The sequence below is a fragment of the Triticum aestivum genome, chromosome 2A (assembly GCF_018294505.1).
Source record: "Triticum aestivum cultivar Chinese Spring chromosome 2A, IWGSC CS RefSeq v2.1, whole genome shotgun sequence".
NCBI lineage: Eukaryota > Viridiplantae > Streptophyta > Magnoliopsida > Poales > Poaceae > Triticum > Triticum aestivum.
The window spans coordinates 472311773-472321192 of NC_057797.1; positions in this window are offsets into that span (position 1 = coordinate 472311773).

Genomic DNA, 9420 nt, shown 5'->3' on the forward strand with positions numbered 1-9420 from the left:
AAACGACCTCCTCCTCTCATGCAAACCTTTGTGAAGGAGGGAGAGAGTGCCTCCCAGGAGAAGAAGAAGAACAATGCAAAGGGTGGCAATGTCAAGAAGGACAATGCCACCCCTCCCAACAAAGCCGGCGATTTTAATCCTTCTTATGTGTTATGACGTGCTAGTGATGGGCATGTTTATGCCAAATTTGTTGGTTCTCTTCATGAATACATTGAATGGTCTATTTGGGTTCCAAAGACCCTTGTTACTAACATCAAAGGACCCATTACAAAATGGGTACCTAAAACCAAGCATTAATCTCTTGTAGGTGTTTGCTTCCGGTGGGGGATCATGGTTGCTCGATAGCGGAGCTACAAATCATATGACCGGAAGCAAGGACTTGGTGGTGGACGTGCACAAGATTCCATCTATGCCCACCAATGTCGAGTGGGGTGACGCCTCATCCTCCAAGGTATTGGGACTTGGCAAGGTGGTCATCTCTCATGATCTCACGATCGAGAAGGTCATGCTTGTTGAGTCCCTTGCATACAATTTACTTTCCGTTCGTCAACTTGCAATCATGGGCTTTGCCACTTTCTTTGATATCGATACCGTGGCCCTCTTGTGGAGCAAGACTCTTAAAGTAGCCTTTGTTGGGCATGTCGAGAATGGTCTATATGTGATTAACTTTTCGGAGCGACCCACTAAGACCGCGACATGCCTAATGGCTAAAGTTGATGTGGGATGGCTTTGGCATCGCCGTTTAGCCCATGTCAATATGAGATCTTTGCAAAGTCTCCTCAAGGGGGACCATGTCCATGGACTAACGAATGTTAGTTTTGCTAAAGATCGTGCTTGCAGTGCTTGTATCGAAGGAAAGCTACATGAGAAGGCTCACCCTCCCACGACTATCATTTATTCAAAGAGGCCTTTGGAGCTCCTTCACATGGATCTCTTTGGGCCTCCATCCTTCGATAGTCTTGGAGGTAGGAAGTATTGCTTGGTGATTGTGGATGACTACTCAAGGTACACGTGGGTGTTTTTCTTCAAGAGAAAGAGCGAGACCCAACAAACCGTCATTGACTTTGCAAATGAAGCACAACGTCAACACAATGCAAAGATCTTGACAATAAGAAGTGACAACGGCACCGAGTTCAAGAACTACACCTTGGATGAGTTTCTTAGTGATGAGGGGATCAAGCATCAATATTCCGCACCTTACACCCCTCAACAAAACGGTGTTGCAGAGAGGAAGAACCGGACGTTGATGGATGCGGCAAGGACCATGATGGCGGAGTTCAAGTCTCCGTACAACTTTTGGGCCGAAGCCATCAACACCGCGTGTCATGCATCCAATCGGCTCTACCTCCGCAAGGGCTTGAACAAGACTCCATATGAGATACTCACCGGTAACAAGCCCAACCTCAAGTACTTCCGGGTATTCGGGTGTAAGTATTTCATTCTCAAGAAAGGTGTTCGGTTGTCTAAATTTGAGGCTAGAGCTTATGAGGGCATATTTGTTGGTTATGCTACAAACTCTCATGCTTACCGTGTCCTCAATAAATCCACGGGACTTATTGAGGAGACGTGTAACGTGGAGTTTGATGAGAATAACGGCTCCCAAGTGGAGCAAAGTGGCACTTGTGATGTAGGTGATGAAATTCCTCCCCAAGCCATAAGAAGAATGGGTGTTGGCTTTATCCTACCCATTGAGGAACCCCTTGTGGCCGAAGGAGAAGGACAAAGCTCCACTCAAGTGGAGCCATCACCAACCCAAGGCCCACACGCTTCCGAAGAACAACATGAAGGCCCTCATCCTCAAGGACATGATCAAGGGCAAGATCACGCTCAAGACGGTGTTGACACATCAAGTGATGCCCAAGGTCAAGTTCTCTCCTCCGAGCAAGTTCAAGAACAAGAACAAGCCCAAGACGATGCTCAAGATGATCAAGTGACCACTCCTCGTCTCACCCCCGAGGAGGAATTAGAGCGTCGTGCCGCCAAGGTTGCTTCCAAGCTCTCCACCAAGGATCATCTCATGACGAATGTGCTTGGAAGCTTGAGAAAGGGGGTAAGCACTCGTAGAAAATTAGCAAATTATTGTGAGCATCACGCGTTTGTCTCTTGTGTGGAACCCCACAAGGTCTATGAGGCGCTAGAAGATCCGGATTGGCTCAATGCCATGCATGAAGAACTCAACAACTTCGAGCGCAACAAAGTGTGGAGATTGGTGCCAAGACCGACCAGGAATCACAATGTCATTGGAACCAAGTGGATATTTAAGAACAAGCAAGATGCCCATGGGATTATCATTCGCAACAAGGCTCGTTTGGTAGCACAAGGCTACTCCCAAGTCGAGGGTATCGACTACGGTGAAACCTTTGCTCCCGTTGCTCGTCTTGAATCCATTCGCATGTTGATTGCATATGCTTCTCATCATAACTTTAAGTTACAACAAATGGATGTGAAGAGTGCTTTTCTTAATGGTCCTATTAATGAATTGGTTTACGTCAAGCAACCCCCCGGGTTCGAGGATCCCTACTTTCCCGATCATGTGTATCAACTCAATAAGGCACTCTATGGCCTTAAACAAGCCCCACGTGCGTGGTATGACCACCTTACCGAGTTGTTACAAGACCGTGGTTTTGAAGTTGGGTTAATCGACCCCACTCTTTTTACTAAGAAGGTCAAAGGGGGGTTGTTTGTGTGCCAATTATATGTTGATGATATTATCTTTGGTTCACCTAACAAAGCTTTCAATGAGGAATTTGCCGCTCTCATGACCTCAAAGTTCGAGATGTCCTCCATGGGAGAGTTGAAGTTCTTTCTAGGTTTCGAAGTGAAGCAAAGAAGAGAAGGAACCTTCATCAACCAATCCAAATACACTCAAGACATGCTCAAGAGATTCAAGCTAAGTGACGTCAAGCCGGCTTCCACTCCAATGCCCACCAAGTGCCAACTTGACTTAGATCCCAATGGTAAAGTGGTGGATCAAAAGGTATATCGCTCCATGATTGGATCCTTGCTTTACCTTTGTGCATCTAGACCGGATATCATGTTGAGTGTGGGAATTTGTGCACGGTTTCAAGCCGCACCTAAGGAAAGTCACTATGTGGCGGTCAAACGAATCTTTCGATATTTGGCTCATACCCCAAACTTTGGCTTATGGTACCCAAGAGGATCAAACTTCAAGCTTGTAGGGTACTCGGATTCCGATTGGGCGGGAGACAAAGTGGATAGGAAGTCCACTTCCGGAGGGTGCCAATTCCTTGGTTGCTCTTTGGTAAGTTGGTCTTCCAAAAAGCAAAGTTGTGTGTCTCTCTCGTCCACCGAGGCGGAGTATGTAGCAGCCGGTAGTTGTTGTGCACAACTCCTATGGATGAGGCAAACTTTAAAGGATTACGGTGTCACTTGTGACAAAGTGCCTCTTTGGTGTGACAATGAAAGTGCCATCAAGATCTCTCTCAACCCGGTGCAACACTTCAAGACGAAGCATATTGAGATTCGGTATCACTTCATCCGGGATCACATTAGGCGAGGAGAGATCGAGCTCAACTATGTCAACACTCATGACAACCTTGCAGATATTTTCACGAAGCCCTTGGATGAAGCAAGATTTCGCGAGTTAAGGCATGAGCTAAATATCATTGATTCGAGCAATGTGGCTTGAACTCTTGCACACCCCACCACACTCAATTTGCTGTCTAGTTTAGGTGTAGGCATGGACATAGGGGGGGATGTTGTTCTCTTAATGAACTCTCCCTCCCCCCATTATGCATAAATTGATCAAGTCTTTCACTTTAGCCATTGTTGATGGTACTTGTGTTTCAAAGACGAGTTTTGGTCATGGGCCCAAGGTTAAAATCTTCGCGGCGCCATACCTCTTGACTCAAACATAGGTGGCCTCGGCCACCGCCCTCTCTTGAAGAGGCGTGTCTTGGTCGTTTGCTGGTGTGCTCTCTTTTCTTGCCGTCTTGTTTTTCCTCGAGCTAAGCCGTGTTGTTTGGTTGCCATGGCGTACTAGGCGGTACTACGGCTGGTGGTGCGCGGTACTACCACTGAGGGACGGGACCAGGGGGTTATATCGGGGCAGGGAGAGGTTTCTTCTCTCCCATACCCATTCGCTTCGCCCCCTCTTTCCTCTTCCTCTCTCCAGCCTCCTCTCGTCGCGGGAGGGCTCCGGTGGATCTCCATCTCCGGGGCGTCCCTCTCCATTTCCTTCAGTGGAGTCGATGCCCACCTTGTTCTCTTGCCATGGATGCCGGTATTGCCCCTGTTCCTTCTCTCATTTTGTCTCGTTTTTCAGATCTTATTCTTAGGGGCAATGGTGATTGCATCTCTAGATTTTTGGCTAAATCCAGGCTTGAGTAGGTTGGAGAAGGCAACTAGACTATCTTGATTAGAGTTTGGTAGGAATATTTTTGAATTTGGCAGGCCGGTAGTGCTGGATCTGACCACGGTAGCAAGAAACTGTTGTTTCCCCACCTCGAGCGGTACTACCGCTCTCTTTTGAGCGATACTACCGCTTGGGCGGTACTACCGCGAGCATGTCACGGTACTACCGCTGCCTGCCAAGCTCCATCATATTCCTGCCTTTTCTTTGATCCTTTTTGTTGTGTTTGTTGGCTTATGCTTGTTCTTTATGGTTGTTTTGCGTGTTCTTGTGTTTGGCTCTAGGTGATGAACATCCTGAGCATCAAGCTCGCCGTATCAACCCCGGGCGTGCAACATCAAAACGCTACAGCACCTCTGAGCCAGCCGGTGGTTCCTCTAGCACCCAACCGCCTCCAGCAAGTGAATCTGCAAGTGTTCCTCCACCTCCTCAGCACTCGAAGAGATCCGCCACCAAGCCAAAGGGGAAGACTGTGACTGAGATGACCAACAAGGAGTTTTGGGAAAGGCGTCACCGCAATCCCTATTAGGTGGACCAAGAACCCACTTTGGTCAACCGCCCATTCTGGAACCAATTTCAGTTTGCCATCTATTTTGATGTGATCAAGGCCAAGAAGAATCTCTTTGTTGATGTTCGCTCCATTGACACTGATGCTATGGAGAAGGACCCGGAGTACTTTGGTGAAGCCCTTCAGATGTGCACTCAGCTGAACATTCTCAGGATCATGCAATTCAACAAGGATTTCGATGCAGATTTGGTGGCTCAATTCTTTGCCACCGTTCATCTTGGGACGGATGTCAACAGAACTCTGACATGGATGACCAATGGCAAGCTGCTTTCCGTCAAGTGGAAGGCTTTCATGTAGTTACTTGATGTGGTGGATCACGAGCTTGAGATTCCAGTCGGTTTCCGCCCTCACCGCAATGCTACGTCCACCCACAAGCAAGCCCTTTGGCCCTACTGCACTGTGAAAGTTCACCCAGTGACTGAGAAGAAAACCTATGAGCTGTCTCTGTATCTGGACATTCTTCATCGCATCTTCCATGAGACTCTCTTCCCTCGAATCGGGAATCTGGATATGGTCCACTCTTATCTCGTGGACATGCTTCTTTTCTGTCAGCATGAGAAGGAAGCAAACACTGGAGAGAGCCTGGATATTTCTCATGTCATGTGGTCTGAACTTCTCTCTGCCGTGTCTGAGCGCAAGTGCCCGATATATGGTCCATTCATCATGAGGCTCATTGAGAGGGCCTGGGCACAGATCTATCCCAGAGTGTTGCTGGAAACTGGAGACTTGGTTTCCCATGAGATCAAGCGTCTGAGGAAGAAGGACAATTGGGTCACCCCAGCACCTCAATCCGGGGGTCCGTCTGCTGCTGCTGCTGCCATGGAGACCGAGGGTGGGGCAGCCACTGATGATCACGAGGAGGATCTTGGGCCCTCTAGTGCTGAACCCTCGTGGGCGAAGAAGCTTAAACACAAGTTGAAGAAGCTTTTCTGCATGGAGTCTCATGGTCAGTACATGACTCATGTGGCGGAGAAGCATGCCAGGGTGCGCCACAAGGAGCTCATGCGTCAGATGGGAGCGACAGTTGCTAGTGGATCTGAGGGTCAGATCACTAAAGAGGAGGAGTGGATTCATCAGCATTGCCCTTGGACCGACTCCGACGCCGAGCAGTTTTCGACCAACGACGGAGATGCAGACGATCACGCTGAGATATGATGTTCGAGATCCTCAGCTTGCCATCACCTGGAGTCGTAGCGTCGCTCTTTTCCCTTTTTGGTGTCTCGCTGCCAAAGGGGGAGAGAGTGTAGGGATTTGTGTTGCCGAGCTTTGAGTTTGTCGTCTTGTCGTCTTGTGTTTTCTTGTGTGTTCTCTCGGTGTCTTTGTTTGGTTTGGTGTGGTGCCCGTGAGACCTAAGTTCTAGACATATGGTGTGAGACATATGCTCCCTATCGCTACCTTATTACTTATGTCTATTCAGTACTGTAGTACATTATGAGTTGCATGCTTGTCCTGTTATATACTCTTCTCTCATATATCTTGTGCTTAGAATTGTTGGACTATAAAATATAGGGGGAGTGTTGATCCAGATGTGTGTGTCTTGCTTTCCTTTTGCTCCTCTTTCTAGGTGCACACATTCTGGGGGAGCCCGTCTATATTTTGTAGTTCTTAGTTTTCTTACGTATATATCTTTTCCTTGTGCAAATCCCTAGTTGTCATCAATCCACCAAAACGGGGGAGATTGTTGTGGCATATCTCTCTCAAGGTAGTTTTGGTGATTGATGACAACATGTTTGCGGACTAATCATGTGCTTTGAGTAGTTCACAGATTCATCCTTGGCACGAGACATTTTCTCCCCTTCGGAGTGTCATTCAAGATGGTGTAGCTTTTTCGTTTCTCTCTCGGTGGACTAGTTGCGTAGAGGGCACCGTACTATCAAGAGGGGGTCCGCTAGGGTATTGCATGGGTGGAATCAACACGTACACATCAGCTTCTCACCCTCCGAGCTCTTCCACTTCTTGGAAGAGATCTCTCCTCTTTTCTATGTCCTGTCTGGGTTCCAGCGGTAGTATCGCGCAACCCAGCGGTAGTACCGCTGAGGAGCCACAAGCGGCAGTACCGCTCCGTAGCGGTAGTACCGCCCATGACTCCACAGCAGTAGTACCGCTGGGGTGCCTGGCACCACCGCCTCATCCTCAGCCTCTATGGAGAGATCCTCTCTCTCTTTTATGTCCCAGCGGTAGTACCGCACTACCAAGCGGTAGTACGGCCAAAGGGTCACAAGCGGCAGTACGCTCCGCAGCGGTAGTACGGCCCAGTGACCCGCTGCCGATAGTACACTGGGCTATCTGGCTCCTACCTCTCGACTCAAGGGCTCTTTTTCTCATGTCGGGTTTTGCGGCACTAGTTGCGGTTGTAGAGACGGAAGTACCGTTTCAGGAGCGGTAGTACCGCCTTACCACCGCGATAGTACCGCGCTGGGTCCAATTCCCTACTAGTCTTCTCTGCGCGCAGTACCGCTGGCTGGAGCGGCAGTACCGCTAGGGCTAGCGGTAGTACCGCCCCCTCTCAGCGGTAGTACCGCCCTGTGCGGGGCTGGTTGGTGGGGCAACGGTTGGTTTGTTGCCCCCACTATAAAAGGGGGTCCCCTTCTTCTCCTTTGACCTATCTCTTCCCCCTCAAGCTCCATTAATGCTCAAGCTCCATTAAATGCTCCAAGCTCCATTTTCGCCCGATCTATCTCTCTAGCCAATCAAACTTGTTGATTTGCTCGGGGGTGGTTGAGAAGGCCCCGATCTACACTTCCACCAAGGGATTTTCGATTCCCCCACTCATCCCTAGCGGATCTTGTTACTCTTGGGTGTTTGAGCACCCTAGACGGTTGAGGTCGCCATCGAGCCATAGTCCATTGTGGTGAAGCTTCGTGGTTTTGTTGGGAGCCTCTGATTAAGTTGTGGAGATTGCCCCAACCTTGTTTGTAAAGGTTCGGTCACCGCCTTCAAGGGAACCAATAGTGGAATCACCGCATCTCGCATTGTGTGAGGGCGTGAGGAGAATACGGTGGCCCTAGTGGCTTCTTGGGGAGGATTGTGCCTCCACACCGCTCTAACGGAGAGGTACTTCCCCTCAAAAGGAAGGAACTTCGGTAACACATCCTCGTCTTCACCGGATCCACTCTTGATTATCTCTTACCTTTACTTGTGTACGCTCTTTAGTGTTACTTCTCTTGCTTGCTTGTATGCCTGTTGTTGTTGCATCATATAGGTTGCTCACCTAGTTGCACATCTAGACAACCTTCTTTGATGCAAAGTTTAATTTGATAAAGAAAAGTTAAAAATTAGTAGTTGCCTATTCACCTCCCCTCTAGTCAACCATATCGATCCTTTCACCTTTCACTTGCATGACCGAACGGTGTGGATAATAATAATAGTGCACGTGCATTGGACTAAGTTGGAATCTGCAAGCATTCAATTCAAGGGAGAAGACAAGGTAAAATGGGCTCTTTGTTAAATCAACAATAATGCTATAAGAGCCACTCAACAATTTCATCATAGTCTTCTCCTCTCAACCCCCAAAGAAAAGAAAAGAAACTATTTACACGGGAAAACTCCCAACAAGCAAAAGAGGAACAAAAAATCTTTTTGGATTTTCTTTTTAATTACTGCTACTACAGGCATGAAAAGTAAACTAGCTAAAAGCTACAACTAATTTTTTTGGTTTTTCTTAAGGTTTTTCAAACACACAAGAAGAAAGCTTAAAAAGAAATTAAACTAGCATGGATGATACAATGAAAAAGTATGAGCACCGACAACTGGCATGAGTGTGTGAACATGAATGTAATGTCGGTGAGAGATACGTACTCCCCCAAGCTGAGGCTTTTGGCCTAAGTTGGTCTATACCCATGGATCAAAACTGTAGTTGGGGTCGTACTGAGAAGGGTGCTCAGGTTGCCACTAGTTGGTGATCTCCTCTGGATTCCACTGATAAACAGAATGACGGTGAGGATCAGATGGTGGCTCCGGCTCTGCAGCTGACATCTGGCCCCGGTACGCATGAATGGCCTCAGGCAAAATGAGGTGCGTGCGTGAAAATATGTTAAACAAAGAGGACGTAGGCAAGGTAATAATCTCACAATAATTTTGACCAAATATTAAATTATACTTAAGTATCTTATTCTTATCCTTAACAATAAACTCATGTGCTACCATACTCTTATAACCTACAACAATAGGAGGCAGCAACTTTTCCTCTTTCTCATAATGCCTGATAGGTATGTTAAAGTGTGTAGTAAGGCGCGAGGCAAAGATGCCTCCGAGTATGGTTTAGATTTAACCGTTTAGCAAAAATAGTGCCTAAACTGAAAGTAGTATCATGAAACAAGGCATGGCGCAAAATAACAATATTAGGAGCACTAAGGTTTCCACAGTTCCCGCGACCAATTAAACATCTACTAGCAAATATTGCAAAGTAACATAGAACGGGAAAAGGTATGCTAGTGATTATCGCATTGGAAACTTTCCTCGTTTCCCCTACAACAATCAT